A 16397-nucleotide genomic window follows, 5' to 3' on the forward strand; every position below is an offset into this window, starting at 1 on the left:
CCTCTGTTTCAATGCCCTTTTAAGGGTCCTTGGTGCCTGCCTGTGACACTCCTTTCTATGCAATTCCTCTAACACATGCAATCCTGTCCCCACGGCCAGCTTCCTCAGAGGGAGAGAGTGCCTTGGCCTCAGTGCCATCTTAAGATCATGGCAGACATATTAAATCATGTGGGAACCCACGCGCATTCCACATTCAATATTATTTACACGTGAGCTGACTTGTGGCTGGTTAGGTGATGGGCTGCTATGGTTTGCAGGCGTTTAATTAGATGCTTAGTTTTATTTTATGATTTACTTTTCTGTTGTCTGATGTGTTTTTCGGTAGGCCTCTACCATTTTGTAGGCCATTGCAAAGCTCGCATCCTTGTGGCTGTGGAACTTCATGATTCACGTGGCCGTGGTCAGGCCTGTGGGTGCGGCCCAGGCTTGTCAGCATTCTAACCAGTGACATCATCTCTGTGTCACCACATGGACACACAGAAGTGTTGTCCACTAGTGTGGCATCAGCAGGTTTCCCTGACATGCCCACGAGGGAAACACATGTCTCCCCATACTCCCTCCTGCTCCTGGAACCCTGAGCCACTATATACAGAAGTTAGGCCCCAAGAGTGCAGACAGGCCCTCCTCCTCCTTGCAGGTTCCTTTCCATCCTGGACTCCTCCACTCCTACACCTTGGGCCTGGAGGGGTCAAGCCACAGCTTGAGGCAGCAGAAATTCTGGGCCCTGGGTTTCCTGCGGCTGACCTGGGGCCCTGGCATGCCCTCTACTGAGGATGCTGAGGCCAGAGACTGGAGCCGGGGGTTAGGGGTATAGACCAGAAAGAGAACACCACTGGAAAGGATTCAGGACCACCACATGCAGGAATATTGGAGCAAAGAGATGGGGATGAACCTGGGAACAAGAGGGAGAAAGTGGTGGGAAAGGAGTATAGTGGGGAAGCTGCGGGCAGATCCCACAAAGGCGGCCTCATCTGCTTCTGCTCCCGCAAGGGCTACAGTGCATATTTCAGCAACCGCATAGGTCACCCTGCTTCATCCTTTCTGGCATCATCCCACACCTGTCCTCCCACCTTCTTTTCCATCCCTATAGGCCCAGCACATCTTGGAGGCGAAAGGCATCCTCCCTACGTGTGGAGACTTGAAACTGAGACAGCACATTGGGGAATTGAACACGTTAGCTCTGAAGCCACACTGCTTTGGCTCAAATCCCAGCTCTGTGCATAATCACCTGTGCACCCTAGGCGTATTTCTTAATGTGCCTGTGCCTCAGTTTCCTCATATGTAAAATGGGGTGGTAGTAGTTCCTCCTTCACTGGATTGTTGTAAAGTTTCCTGCTAATTGCCCAGAGTATGATAAAGACTCCATGTATGTTGAGCTGTTGTTATTTGAAAGAATGATCGAAACAGGATCCCAAAATTGTGGTATATTTTAATGTTTACATTAACCAATTCTAATTCTAATTCAAAACACACAGTAACATTAACTGTGCTATTCACAGGTAATTACAAGAATTTGTTTGCTTGTTTTTTAATTAATTTGTAGCACCCGAGAGACAGTATGGTCCAATCATGGGACATGAATTTAGAGTTGAATGAGAAGCATCTGTATCTATGACTGTATGCATGACCTCTTTGCAAACAATGTCAAAATTCTAAATTTGAGCTCCTTTGTGAATGTTTGTCTCCGTGCCAAATGCTTTTCATGTCCTTTTCTAACCCCCATTCCCTCCCACATTCATATCTTAAGATGACCAGAGCAGATAAAAATGGGGAGTTGAAATAAACTTCACTTCCTATCTTTCTGATTTCCCAATTAAATTAACAGGGTACTAGGCCTTTGATGCCATAATTGGGTGATTTATACGTGTTTACATATATCAGATATATGTATATAGCTTAAGATGCAAATGTACAAGGAGAAATAACGCAAGGCTAAAGCTCATTTGTCCTGGAAACAACTGAAGTCAGACCAGCGTTTAGGAGATGAAGGCCTGGTGGTCCAGGCCAAAGGCAAAATATGGGGAGGGCAGGCAAGCTCCCTGTACCACACAGTTTTGTTTTAACTCATTTTGTTTGTACACTCAGTAGAAGCTGTGTGTAACACCAGGAAGGAGTGGGTGATTTTCAACCAAATGACACTTCAAGACTGCAAACATGACCCTAAATTACAGCAGCCATAATGTAGGAGCCTGAAGAGGGACGCAGAGTTAATACTGCAGCATGATTTCCCCTGGAAATACCAACGCTGTTCATGAAGTGCTTTGTGGCTGCTACCCAGGGAATGTAGCTTGCAGAACTTTAAAAACAGGAGCTTTGGCAGCTCTCCGGGAAGCTGAGATGAAAGTCTACCTAGAGTAGAGCAGACTGGCTGACCTTTCAAAGGCCCTTTTATCCTTGAGAGTCTATGGTTTTGATGTAGTGTTGAGTATTTTTCAACTTCCTATCAAGAAGAGTCAGTGAGTTATGAAAAATAAAGTCTGGTTCTGCACTAATTCCCTCATGCATTTTTAAAAGGTTAAAATATGGATAAACATTGTAGTCACTCAATAAATAATAATTCTAAGAAGATGAGAAATTTACATCTTTCTACGTTGCAAATCTAAGAGTTAAAAATTCCATGGGGCACCTGGGTGGCTCAGTCGGTTAAGCGGCTGACTCTTGATCTCGGCTTGGGTCATGATCTCGGGGTCCTGCGATTGTAGGGTTCTGCACTCAGTGGGGAGTCTGCTTGAAGTTTCTCTTCCTCTCCTTCCCCCACTTACACTCGTTCGCTCTCCCTCTCTCTCTCTCTCTCTCTCTCAAAATAAATAAATAAATCTTTTTTAAAAAGCCTTAAAAAAAAAAAAAGTCCTATGAAGGCATGCTTGGGGGGCAGTGGGAGTGGGATACCGTTTTTTTAAAATGGGAGACAAATCCTTGTTGCTCTGCTCGTAGTAGGAACAGAGCACATTTTTGTTGAGTGAATGAGTTATTGAGTAACACAGCTTTCCCTCTCAATATTATTTATTTTGGAGGAAATAAAGTCAATTAATAATGATGACCACTTGAAAAAGTCGATGACATTTATTGAATGCACTTTACCTCAGTTATCCTTTGCTATATAGCAAACCACAACAAAACGTAGTGGCTTAAAACAATATTTTATTGTTTCTTAGGGTTTTATGGGTTGACCGGGCTCCATGGGGTGGTTCTTCTGGTCCATATGGCATCTGCTGGGACTGGAATGTCCAAGATGGCTGTCTGGAGCCTCAGTGGGAATAGCTAAGGTTTGACTGGGCTTTTTTTTTTTTTTTTTCTCTCTCTCCAGGGGTTCTCTGCAATTGAATAGGCTAACTTCTTTATATGATGTCTCAGGGCTCCAAGAGCAAGTGTCCCTACAGGACAAACCCCTATGTGCAAGCACTTACTAGGACTCTGCTTCTGTACCACTTGTAAGTATCTCATTGGCCAAAGCAAGTTATCCAGCCAAGGCCAGACTCAGTGTGAAAGGGCACTACATAGGGGCTAAATCCCGGGGGGCATGGTTCATTTGGGGCCACAAATGTGACAGTCAGCTGTACAACCCATGTGTCACTCCTGTGTTAGACATTTTACATAGATTTATCCTCTTCGAAAGTTAAAACAACCCTGTAAAGTGGATACTACTTATGATTTTCATTCTAAGATGAGAAAACCAAGGCACAGAGAGGTTGTTGACTTTCGTGCCCACAGTCACACTGGTAAGAAGTAACAGAAGTGGGACTGATTTTAAGCCATCTAACCCTAGAGCCTGGAGTCACAAGTCTGAGGGTATAAGCACAAGGATAGAAAATGATCAACTTCTAAAAGTAAATAATATCTCAGAAATATTTAGGTAATATTTGATTTAAAAGTTGACATATTCAAAAGCATTTATAAGAATTGTATCCTCCTCTTTCTATCAGAGGTCATATACATCTTACCTCCTAAAAGAATTGTGAACCAAGCAAAGCAAGACCACTAGCTTGATGAGTTCTGCTGACCTAGGTTAGAATTTTTTTCTTATTTATTGAGTTATTCGTTGACTTCATTTCCTCATTAGAAAATGGGAATGATAATATCTAACCTGTAGGGCTGTGGTGAGGATAAAATGAAGTAATATAGTGAGCATAGAGTGTCTAAAATGTTCTTAAGGCATAGAAGGTGCTCATGCCCATGTGTAGGTTGGCATACTAGACAGAGCTGAATTTGGTAGGACATATGGGGAGCAGATTTGGGGGGATTCATGATCTCCTACATGAGCTCACTGGAAAATGATTAGAGCAGTGAATTTTAACCACAGCATAAGCTGTTATGCCTGCCCACAGCTGGGAAGCACGGACCAGAACAGGGTGGGAGAAATTACCAGTCTGAAACACCCCACCCTATGAACAAGGGAAAAATAGACACCACAATCCCTCCAAGACTCATGGCTGGTATCCTCAGAGAACTAGTCGAAGTAACCCAATCCAACTTGATCAGGGTCTGTTTAATCCATTCAAATGTAATCCAGCTCTACGAATCATTTAGGGCATCCCCCAAATTTGGAGAGTTATGTACTAGCCCAGTAAGGATCAATTATCTAGTCCTGGTCACTTTCCAATACAGAAAACTATTTTGACTCTGTCTCGTGAAGATGTGGAAAAAGGGAGAGAAGAAAAAACAATCTGTCATGGGTAACTTTCCAAACCTTAGTTTCCATTGTCTGGTTATGCCAACAGCTGTCTGCTGGTTTGGAGGCAATTTACAGCTGGAAGAAACAAGACTCCACATTTCTTCCTCTGGGATTTGAATGATGGCTTTTTCCATGGTATTATGGTCACAGTTCTATACACGAGTTATGGCAGCTTTAAATTACAGCCACAATATTATGGGAAAAAGGATAAATCCCTCACTGCCTTCTTTTATCTCCAAAGCACTTGGGAAATGGGGAGGAGACCACTTACCCCAGAGGAATAAATTGATGGTGGGGGATATGTCTGTGTCAGAAAAGGCAGCTGGCAGCAGGCTTTGCTGAAATGCTCTCAAATGCTAACACGTTATTATACAAATCTCTCTTCCCCAGATGCAGGCAGAAGGACAAAGTAAAAAAGGATGAGTGAGAGGAGAATGAGAAAAGGGCAAACCCTTTTACAATCTGCTGCTTTCCCTTAGGTCACAGGGAGCACATTGCCCAAACACTGCTCTCCACGCGCTTGGGGATGCTCTTTCCAAGGCATGGCTTTTAGTTTGTTTTCTTTCTCTCTCTTTCTTTTCTTCCTTCCTTCTTTCTCTCTCTCTCTCTCTTTCTTCCTTTCTTTCGTGTGTGTGTCTGTGTGTGAGTAAAGCGATAGAAGTTTATTAAGTGAAGATACAGATAAAGCTCTCAAGAGTGAGAGGGGTCCCAACAGGGTTGTCAACAAGGGCCTTTAGGGTTGGTCTTTTATAGAAAACTAACCAGTGGGGCACCTGGGTGGCTCAGTTCTTAGGCATCTGCCTTCGGCTCAGGTCGTGGTCCCAGGGTCCTAGGATTGAGCCCTGCATCAAACCCCACATCGAGCCCCACATTGAGCCCCACACTGAGCCCCAGTCGGGCTCCCCACTCGGTGGGAAGCCTGCTTCTCCTTCTTCCACTCCCCCTGCTTATGTTCCCTATCTCACTGTCTCTCTTTCTGTCAAATAAATAAATAAAATCTTTAAAAAAAAAAAAAAAAGCTAACCAGGGAACTTAAATCCTTTTAACATCCCTATTGATAACACATTCAATGGCTTCCTTCCTTTTTAGGGGCTGGCTATTCTTTTGTTGGTCATAGGTGATTATCATGTGGTCCCCCACCCCACAGGCCTAGGGCAGGGTTGTCTCCCACCCTGGTTTTTGGTTTTCTTAAGGTAGTTTTCCGTAACTCATTAAATGTATTTCTCACTGTCTCACAGGCCTGAGTAATCCCAGTGCTGTGCCTCCGTGTCGTGATACGGTTTTTCTCTTACTAGCTGTGTAAACTCAAGTAAGTGATTTAACCCTGTTGAGCTGGGTTTTGGTATCTGAGGAATGGACGTGATGACACTTATGTCACAGGATTACTGGGATAGCTAAATGAGGTGGTTTGCACCTTCCTTTCTGTCCCCTTTCTTCCAGACTCTATCAGTTCTGTATCCCACATGTCTCTGAAATGGATTCTCTTCTCTCCATTGTCTTGCCTATGCCTCGTCTCTCACCTGAACCTTGGCAGGAGCCTCCAACAGGTTTCCCTCCCTCAGATACTAGAGGGATCTACAGAATACACACTGGCCTCCATCTGAAGCCCTTGCGCGGTGCCTTGGGCTATGGCATGAGGTCCAAACCCTGGAGCAGAGCACCCAAGCCTCCTGTGTACTGCCCTCCCCCCTCCACCGCACTCTCCACACACAGCCCGAGGGCAGATAGTGTGGCCTGAGGGGGACAACAGCTGTTTGTCAGTTGGCAGAACTGAGAATCCAAGAGAGTCTTGCAACCAGGTGGTCAAATGAGCAATGGCTAAAGCTGAAGTTTGGTATGGAATTTGTGTTTGAGCTACCTATCTTTGTCCTTAGGAGACCTTTAGCAACCTAGGTTTACTTTTGGACAAATATGCTCCCTTGCATTATTTCCCCAGCTTAACAATGGTCTGTTACTTCTAATTTCAAAAGGAAGAAGAAGAAAAGCAAGCAGTACTCTCTTGCTTTGATTAGAATAATCCCAGGAATTCCAGTGGAGGGAAGAGATGGAGGGACTTTGGAAGCTTGGGAGGCCAGCTTGGGGAGTGAGAACTCTGACACAGCAGGGTGGCATAGGGACAAAACTTGAGGGGGGTGTCAAACAACCTTGCTCCACCTTTGCTCCTTCGGTGGTGTTACCAGGGCTTCAATTTCAGTATTTTAAAAATGAAAGAAAATTATATGAATGGGGATCTTTACATTCTATGCAAAAAAGAATCAGAAGCTGAAGGACAACTTTGAAAAACACACAAGAACAGTAGACTTCTCAGCAAGAAAAAGCAACAAATCACTGATCGGTACAAAATCATGGATGACTTTCAAAAGCATTAGGCTAAGGGGAAGAAGCCAGGCACAAAAGGGTGCAAACTGCATGATTCCATTTCTATGTATGACATTCTAGAAAAGCAAACTTTCAGGGACAGGAATCAGATCAGTAGCTGCAGGGAATGGTGTGTCAGGATGAACTGCAAAGGGGCATGAGGGCATGTGGGGGGTGATGGAGCTCTTCTGAGTCTTGATTGTGGTGTTATTACGAGACTGTGTCAACACTCATCCAACTGTATACCTAAAAAGGGTGAATTTTACTGTGTGCAAATTATACCTCTGTAAGCCTCATACACACCTGCACTCAGAATGCTCCTACTAGAACTGGTTAGAATAAGGGTCTGCATGGAGGTATCCAGAAAATGGCCATTTGGGTTTTGCCTGTGTTATATGTGAAGATTCTGTGGCAGATTTTGTTTTAGAAAGAGTTCTGCTGCTAAAAATATTTGGAAACCACTGAATAAGACTAATGCCATTGGGGGGCAGCCGAGGTTTCTGAAGAGAATGCTTACTTTATGTTGTTGGTTTTTTTCTCCCCCCCGGTGTACTTTACAATGAGACAGAAACCATAAGAGAGAGGGGGGGAAAAAAGACCATATATTTACTTTCCCTGAATAACCTCCACAGTGTTTTCTTTCCCTAGAATTTCATCTTAATAAGAACTCTGCTCTCTAAATTTAGGAGCAAAGGTTTGGGAGCCATCTGTCTTTGCCAGCCTGGACAGGCCTGCTGATGGAAGTCCTCAGCCCAAATGAGCACCCGATCGGCTTTGCTGGCCCCCACACAGCCTCGGGAGCATGGCAATACAAGGACTTCGGAAAGTTTTGCCAGCAGGGGAAGCCAACTGAACGCATCGCCCCTGCAGCTGTGGTTTGGCTCAGGTAGCAGACAGCTCTCCTGAGTTCAGGTTGTGCGACCCTTCCACTGGAAAGCCCTTCTGTGGGGCAAGCACTTGCCTTTTACCACAGTCCCCCCTGCTTGTGACTGCAGTCCCCTGGTACGTCTGTCTCCTGGCTGGGTCCTGAAGGTGTTAACACTTGTGAAACGGTTAGGGTTTGCTGACAAATATTGGAGCTGAGGGCAGTCCCTGGGAAATGAAATTCCTTCTTTCCAGCGTCTCTGCTTCATAGCAGATGTGCTCAATCATCCTCGGGAGTCCCCACCTCCTGTGTTAGCCCTGTGCACGGGGACCCTTACCTCACACTTCTCAGGACCTGCCAGACTCCAGCTCTGTCTCCACCCTCCAGACCCTCTAAAGGCCTCTGGAAGTCGTCTGACACAGCTCCTGTCAGTGGCCCCTCTTGCATGGCTCCTTCTCTTCCCAGATGCTGGCGACAGCTCCCTCTCCTTGTCCCCTCCAGGTGTGGGGGTGGTAACAGCTTCTCTCGGTTACAGGTGCCCACCTGCTGCACCATCATTCGCTGCTTTTCGACCCTGCTCACGCCCATGTCAACAGTCCTTCCACGGCCTTCTCTTCCATTAAACCCTTTCACTGTTGCATCTGATCTCTATTAGGATGGTGACCGTTACAACTCCCCTGCCCCCATGACTTCTCAGAGCTCTTAGCATAAAATCCAGACCCCCTTCTGCCCCGCCTCCCTGACCTCTCCTGCTACCCTTCTCTGGTTCCTGGGGTTCCATTCTGTTCCAACTCTTTTCCATTTGGGGCCCTTCGTGTCTGCTGTTCCAGTCAGGAGTGTTCTTTCTCTGGATGTTGGGGTAGCTGCCTTGTTCTCATCATTTTGGCAGTGAAGTCAGATTCACCTCTTCAGAAAGGCCTTTCCAGGTCACACTAGCTAGGTAAGTAGCTCTCCTCTAGACCATTACCATCCTATTAACCTGTTTACTTTTTTGTTGTTGTTTAGCCCTTATCACTTTCTAAAATTATATAAATTACATTTGCCATCTGTTTGCTGTCTGCCTCTCCTCCACAGTAATGTAAGCTCTGTCTTTAGGAGGGGACACAGCCACTCTGTAATGATCCTGGGAGGAGGAATCCCAGTGAATTAACAGAGACTTAATCAGTCAGCATTACCGCAAGAAAGCAAAGACGACAAACTCAAATGGAGTCAAATTAAAAGAGTTTAATGAAGGAACCTCTTAGAAAGATGAGGGAACCAAGGAGAACACAGTAGCCTGGGGCCAGTCACACCAGGGCCATGTGTGTTTGCCAGAGCTCAGAGAAGGGTGCTGAATGGACAGGGCTGCCTAACAGGAGCCATGGCCCTTGGCGGCAAACCCCCAGCCACCTGGCAGGGAAGCAAGCTTGCTGGCCACTCTTCTCCATTCCCCCTTTCCAGTCTCCTGCTGGTGCTTCCCATTATCCAACAGGAAGCTGGAGGACAGAGGAGTTGCAATCCATACAGGTCTGCTTCCTGGGACACAGAGCAGGGTGGAGAAGATCAAAGAATGCATCCAGAGGAGCAAAGACACATGAACAGCACAGCCACTGGACTCACTGGGCTCAAGACAATGCTTGGCGCCAGACCCACCACATTTGACAGCCCCAGGGAGCACCATTGACCTAGAGCTGTGCAACATGGCAGCCCTGCCTGGCAATAGGATCTCAGAGAAGGAGACATGAAGTGAATCCAGAAATTCCTGTGGCTTTGGCTCCAGGTTCCGTGGACTGATGGAGGAACATTTACTCCTTCCTTAAAATAGGACAATCAGGGCAGATAGATTCACTCCAGGGCAGGCCTCCTGCATAAGGCCACCGAGATCTCCTCAATGCCCCTGTAAGATGGGGACAGAGAGAAATCCTGTGGCTGGTAGGCTTGTACCTTCTGTGCCAAGGACATTTCTGAAGTTGAAGAGCAAACTCTATTTATATGCGGTGTGGCAACAAGAGCTTGTTTTGCATTGTGTTTGGAGGCAGAGAGGAATCAGGTAGCAAGCTGACAACACTGCTGATTTGTCATGGAGGGCAGAGCTCTCTAGGCTTTGGGAGGGTAGGAATAAAATCATCCATCTACAGGATTAGTGGCTGAGTGGGTAAGAAGCCAAGTCACCACTCACGGCTGCCATCAACTTTTAGCCAGGTATAGAGTTACTATGGAGACATGTACGGAGCAGGTATATCTGAGTGGATTATTAATCAGAAATCCTCCTCCAGTGCCTAGTAGGTATGAGAAGGAATGAGAATTCACAACAAAGTGAGACAGGAAGTTACCTTTTAACAATAGACAGTGAGATGCGGTATTGAGAACCAATTACAAGGGGACACGTTACATCACTAAGGGCGGAATGGGAGATACTTGTCAAAAGGGTTTGAACATTAGGCTAGAGAATAATTATCATGTGATGAAAACTGCTGCCGGAACAATTTCCCCCATTTCCTCAGTCTAGGACAGGTTGAAAGAGGAAGTGACCTGGGATGGCTGTGAATGGAGAAGCAGGCATGGACAGGATACAGTGCTGGGGTCTGCAACTCGTTCATCCTGTTGGCTGCCCTGTATCGTTCCATAAACACTGCAGAGTTGCAAACAGCTGTGAGTTCTGTGCTGCTGCATTGACCTGCTAAATTTAATTTTCCAACACACTTTTCTGTTTGAGCCATCCTATATAATTTACAGGAAATAATGTTGTCGTTGCTTTTGGTTGTTATGCATTAGCTTTGCTGCAAAAGAAAAAGGAATGGCAGACACTTGTTAATTTCTGGTAGGAATTTTGCTTCCTCATAGGGGCAGCTGCTGCATGTTTCATTGACTGATGACACCCTGATCCACCAGAAAAGAATAAAACCAGGAAGTACATGTTCCTCAGGGGACATTAACTTCCAACTTAGAATGCTGAAACTTGTTCTTTCTTGCCATAAACCACCCCAAGGCGCCAGCTGATAATAGATTAAGAAATTTATTTTCAATGTGAAATTTGCATTTGAGGCCTTTATTAAGTGAGATCTTTATGTATTCAACATTTATGGAGCCCTCCCTGTGTGCCAGGCTCTGTGCTAGGTGTGGGAGGATACACAAATGGATAAGACGGGGCGGACACCTTTCCAAGAAGCTCGAAGTCCAGAGTGTGGGGGTGAATGTGGGAGACAGAGCTATGCTGTGATGGTGAGAATCACGGGGCCCCTAATAGGAGAGACTGCTGACCGAGCCGTGGGTCTCTTCCATTTGCTTCTGAGTTCCTCTCTCCAGCCTGCTTTGTGTCGTGGGGCTGGCTGGTAGGCAATGCATCATGGGTTCCAGTACCTGCTGTTCTGGTTGGATCTGATCAGTGGGGAGCCCTAGCAAAAGATAAGTGGGAGGGAAGAGGGTAAGGCTGGGGTCCTAATTCTCTGGGATTCCTCCTCTAGGATCATTGCAGAAAGGCTAATCCCCTCCTGAGGGATGCAGCTCCTGTCGGGCGGCCCATGTCATACATCTCTTTCCTCTGGCGTCTTGTAACCTTCTCTTTCTTCCCGGTCCTTTCTAATCTCTGGGATGGTTAGAGTACTGCTAGCTGTGGGGTTTTTTTTTTTTTTTTAATCTAAAACCACATTTTAGTTTCCTTAAACCTGCTCACATCTTTATAACTAATCCCGTTACTAATTCTCCCCAATTACTCAGTAATAATGTGCCACCTCCTTCCTGCCGGATCCTGACAGCTATGGAAGATCCCCAGAGAGAGGTGAGTCCCCAGCTGAGTGCAGAATGGCAAGCAGAGTTATTTGGGTGAAAAGGGGGAAAGGGTTCATCAGAAGCAGCAAGCACCCTGTGCAAAGCCATGGAGGAAAGAGAGATCACTGTGCGTTCCAGAAGCCGGGGCATGGTACCTGACCCGCCTCCTTCCCCCCAACATCCACCTGGACACCAAGCCCTGCACATTCTGCCTCCTCACCCTCTCTCCAACCTGCCCACTTCTCTCCACCTCCACCACCCTCGTCATTTCTTACCCCGGTTACTACACCGGCTGTGCAATCATTCTCATTACCTCTTGACAACACTTTGCTGAATGCTCCCAACCTCAGGATAAATAAAACTCCTGGGCCCTGCCTTCTTGTCTCCTGCCTGAGCCAGGCTGAACTTGCTGCCTCGTAGACAGGGTCTCCCCTCCTGAGCGGCCCACACTGAGCTCCCTCTTCCGCGCCACTCCCCCTCCCTCCATCTGTTCTCTAGGCTCACTCCACATCCCACAGGAAGTCTCTGGCTTCACCCATCTGCCTTCAGGGACCAGCCGCCCCTCCATTAGGAGTGAGACATCGTTGCTTGTCCATCCACAAGACGCAGAGCTGCTTATGGACTCAGACAGAGGATGAAACTTCATAAGAGCAGGGACTTGGGAGGGGGGGTTGTGCTCACTGCTGTTTCCCAGGGCCCTGGACAGTGCCTGGCACACAGCAGATGGCCGAGAAATATGTGTGCAATGAATGGTATCCCAATCCTACCATTTACTAACCATACGACTAGAGCTTTACTTTCAGCCCTGTATGCCTTGGTTACTTCTATAAAATGAGAAATAGTCGTAATTAACACAGGGGGTTGGTGTGTTGATGCCATGATACTAGTACACATAAGCCACTGTGGGAACTGTAGCAAACTGTCAAAGAATATTGCAAAAGTCAAAAGCCCTGGCTAATCCCAGAATAATTTCTCTCTAGAACTGCATTTCTTTGTCCTTAGCTTGCAACACACAGATGGGCACCTTCTCCATTAGACTCATTGCCTATGGACATATTTTATTTCTTTTAAAGTAAGAAGGAAAAGGAATAAAATAATAATGAACATGTAATAATAAATCCAGTCTGGATTCTATTTGCCTTTCTCCCAATGCAATTATACAATATGATTTTAAGTCTTTGTTTTTTAAAGTGGAAAAAGGCCCCCAAGAAGGCACAAGTGCCCAAGGCCCCCGAAGTCATGTGTCTCTGTTTCTCTCACTGTCCTACTGTTATTTTAATAGATAATTGGATTCCAAACTTGATTATGTAAGCAGCTACTATAAGCCGACACTGCACTATGCAGAGGGAAATCTAAAAAAGGGTGAGGGGGCTCCCCAAATTTGGGGTGCTCACCAGATGTGTCCGGGTAATGGCGAGGCAATGAAGGAGGACGATATAAAGATGGAATAATCCAGACAGAAGTCCTGTTTCCTCAAAAAGCGATGATGTGGGTGGATGGGAGCTTCCTAACACATGATCCCAGCATGATGAACTCTGTGTCTGGAGGAAGGTGACACAACACTGTGGCTTCATACCATTTTCCAAGTCAGGAGCCTGAAGCTAAAAAAAATTTTTTAAATATATGGATGATAAGACATGGAGCGGTAGCAGTATGATTTTCCGTCCTCACATTTGTAATGTATCCTGTCAGAATTAAACTTGATTTTGCTGAAATACCTAATTATAAGCTCTAAGAAAAATAGTAATACTGTGTAGCATGTGAAGACATCAACCGGCTTTACAACATGCATATCCAGATAAACTTTTGACTTGGTTAAATAGGAAAATAGAAGGAAATGCTCAGAACAATGCAGGGAGTGTTCTGCCAACTCCGGGATGCAGCACTATCAAGACCTCGATAGAGTTGATCACTGTGGGGGATGGAATTGTGGGTTATTTTATCCTCTTTTTCTTATCTATTTCCTTCTGTTTACAATGAGCACCTGCAAATTTTGTCTCTAAAAATCGATACAATTTTCCAGACCCATCTATACAAATTATAATGTCATATGTTGAGAATTTCTTTCAAGAAAATAATCAGAGATACATCATTGGGTTGTTTGCAAAACTGGAACATTGAAACAAGCTAAGTATTTATCAGGACAGGATTGATTAAATACTTTTTATTCTATCCCTAAATGGTCATTAAAAATTATTATTGAGATCTATATTTATTGATATCAGGGACATTCACAAGATATTGTTGAATGTGATGTATAAAAATGTATAAAAGGGTATACATGACATAATTCCTTTTTAAAAGTATTTAAAATGCCCTTTGTGAATCCAGAAGAGAAATACAGGAAATACAGGATGTTGTTACTTCTCTATATCTTTCTTTCTAGTCTTCTTCTTTTAAAAATTTTTATCCTTTGATTCTTTATTCTTTTCTAACTAGGAAAAAAAACTAAATTTTTTCCACTTTTAAAATTAGATTTCAAGAAGATTATCAGATGACCATCAGAGAAGAAGTTTTGTGCTTTTTGTTTCGTTTTTTAAAAGATTTTATTTATTTATTTGACAGAGAGAGAGACAGCCGGTGAGAGAGGGAACACAAGCAGTTTTTAAACAAGAAGAAGTTTTTAAACAACAAGAAGTTTTTAAAGAATATTTCTCCTGGGGCGCCTGGGTGGCTCAGTTGTTAAGTGTCTGCCTTTGGCTCAGGACGTGATCCCGGCGTTCTGGAATCGAGCCCCGCATCAGGCTCCTCCACTGGGAGCCTGCTTCTTCCTCTCCCACTCTCCCTGCTTGTATTCCCTCTCTCACTGGCTGTCTCTCTCTGTCAAATAAATAAATAAAATCTTTAAAAAAGAAAGAACATTTCTCCTGAATAACATTTCTTTCATTGAAATCCAATGTGATCTTGAAAGGAGAAACAAACCAATAAAAAAAACGCTACCACATTTGCCAAATCATTTCCACAACAGACCTGCTTCTCGTCCCTGCTTCGCTTATTGTGACCGTTCCTGAACTCAGAAACTCAGACACGTGTTTCCCAAGGCCGTGGGTTGCAATAGCTATAATGTTCTCATGGCAAAAATGAGGTTATGTGTAGGATGGGCTATAGGGAAAGGCATGCCTGGCAGGAGAAATCCCATAGACAATGGCTGGGAGTTGAGAAAAAGCACATTCCTTGGAAAATAGTGATAAGATTCTAGCAGATAAGTAGAGAGTTTGGGGGGGGGGGGGGAGAAGGGTGGGAAGTGCAATAAAGTGGGCCAGAGTAGAGGGTCTTGAATATCAGACTGAGGGATCCTTGCGCTATCTAGGTGATGGGGCCATTGGGTTTTTGAGTAGCAAAAAGACAAAAGGTAATTGAAATTTTAGAAAGACTCATCTGAGGGCTGAAAGCAAAAAGATTCATTTTCTGCTGCTGTTCATATCTGGGATGAGAAGAGTCTGGATTAAGACAGAAGCAGTGAGAGGAAAGAGTGACAAATGAGAGATCTTCTGTATTAGAGAAATGGAATATGTCTACAAGAGATTTATTATGAGGAATTGGTTCATGCGGTTATAGAAGCTGACAAGTCCCAAGATCTGCAAGCTGGAGACTCTGGAGAGTAAGTTTCAGTCTGAAGGTGAGTAGGTTCAAGACATAGGAAGAGCCGATGTTTTAATTCAAGTACAAAAGCAGGAACAGACCAAAGTCCCAGTGTGAAGGCACTCAGGCAGGAGGGGTTTCCTCTTACTCCTGGGATAGTTAGCCTTTTGCTCTCGGGCCTTTGACATATTTGACAGGGCCCACCACATTGGGCAAGGCAATCTGCTTTACTCCATCTACCAATTCAAATGTTAATCTCATCTAGAAACACCTTCACAGGTGCACCTAGAATAATGTTTGGCCGGACGTCTGGGTACCCTATAGCCCAGTTAAGTTGATACATAAAAATTAGCCATCACAGTTTCCAAAGGAAGAAAAAAATTACTATTTGCATTCAGGATGTCCACCTGCAAGGAATATGCTGACAGGGTTTTCCCACCTCCCAGAAGACATATCCCCTGACATCTCAGACACAAGCCTGACACTCTTCCATCCCACAAGGGCAATGGTGTGAAGTTGATGGCTGAGCCACTGGGCAGGTCTCACAGTAATGGCCATTACCCATAGCTGCGGGCGTATCTGTCCAGACATACCTCAGGACATCCCAGTGAGCGGGTGTTTTCATTGTGTTCTCCTTCTACCCAATTTAAAGACAAGGAAAAATGAGGCCAGGAACATTTGGATAACTTGCTAAAAGTCTCACAGCTATTAAGTGGCAAAGTCAGGACTAGAGAGGAAAATAAACTCCTGAGCACCCACGATGGATGAAGCAATGTGCTGGGTACTTATACTTTACGGTGGTCAACCCTCACAGTAACCTTAAGTGCTATTTTTAGCCCCATTTTACAGACGAAGAGGCTGAGACTTAAGAGCTTAGTAATCTTGCCGAAAGTAAGCAGGGAGACTCAGGACTGGAACTCATGTCTGTTTGATTTTAAGCTCTATGTTACATTTCCTGGTATAAAACAAGTCACAGAACAGAAGAAAAAGTTAAAGACCGCCAAGGGCAATGAACCAACCCTGCCCAAAGGTCTGGGGTAAATGAGCCAAGAAATTATGATCCACTTTGTGGTGTCTATAGAGATATAGTCCATTCTCCCACTACTCAGTGCTGCAGTTTATCCCAGACCCAATCTCCTAGCGAGTTTCCTCTTCCATCCCTCACACAGGCCT

The sequence above is a fragment of the Ursus arctos genome, unplaced genomic scaffold, assembly GCF_023065955.2.
Source record: "Ursus arctos isolate Adak ecotype North America unplaced genomic scaffold, UrsArc2.0 scaffold_20, whole genome shotgun sequence".
NCBI classification, from domain to species: Eukaryota; Metazoa; Chordata; class Mammalia; order Carnivora; family Ursidae; genus Ursus; species Ursus arctos.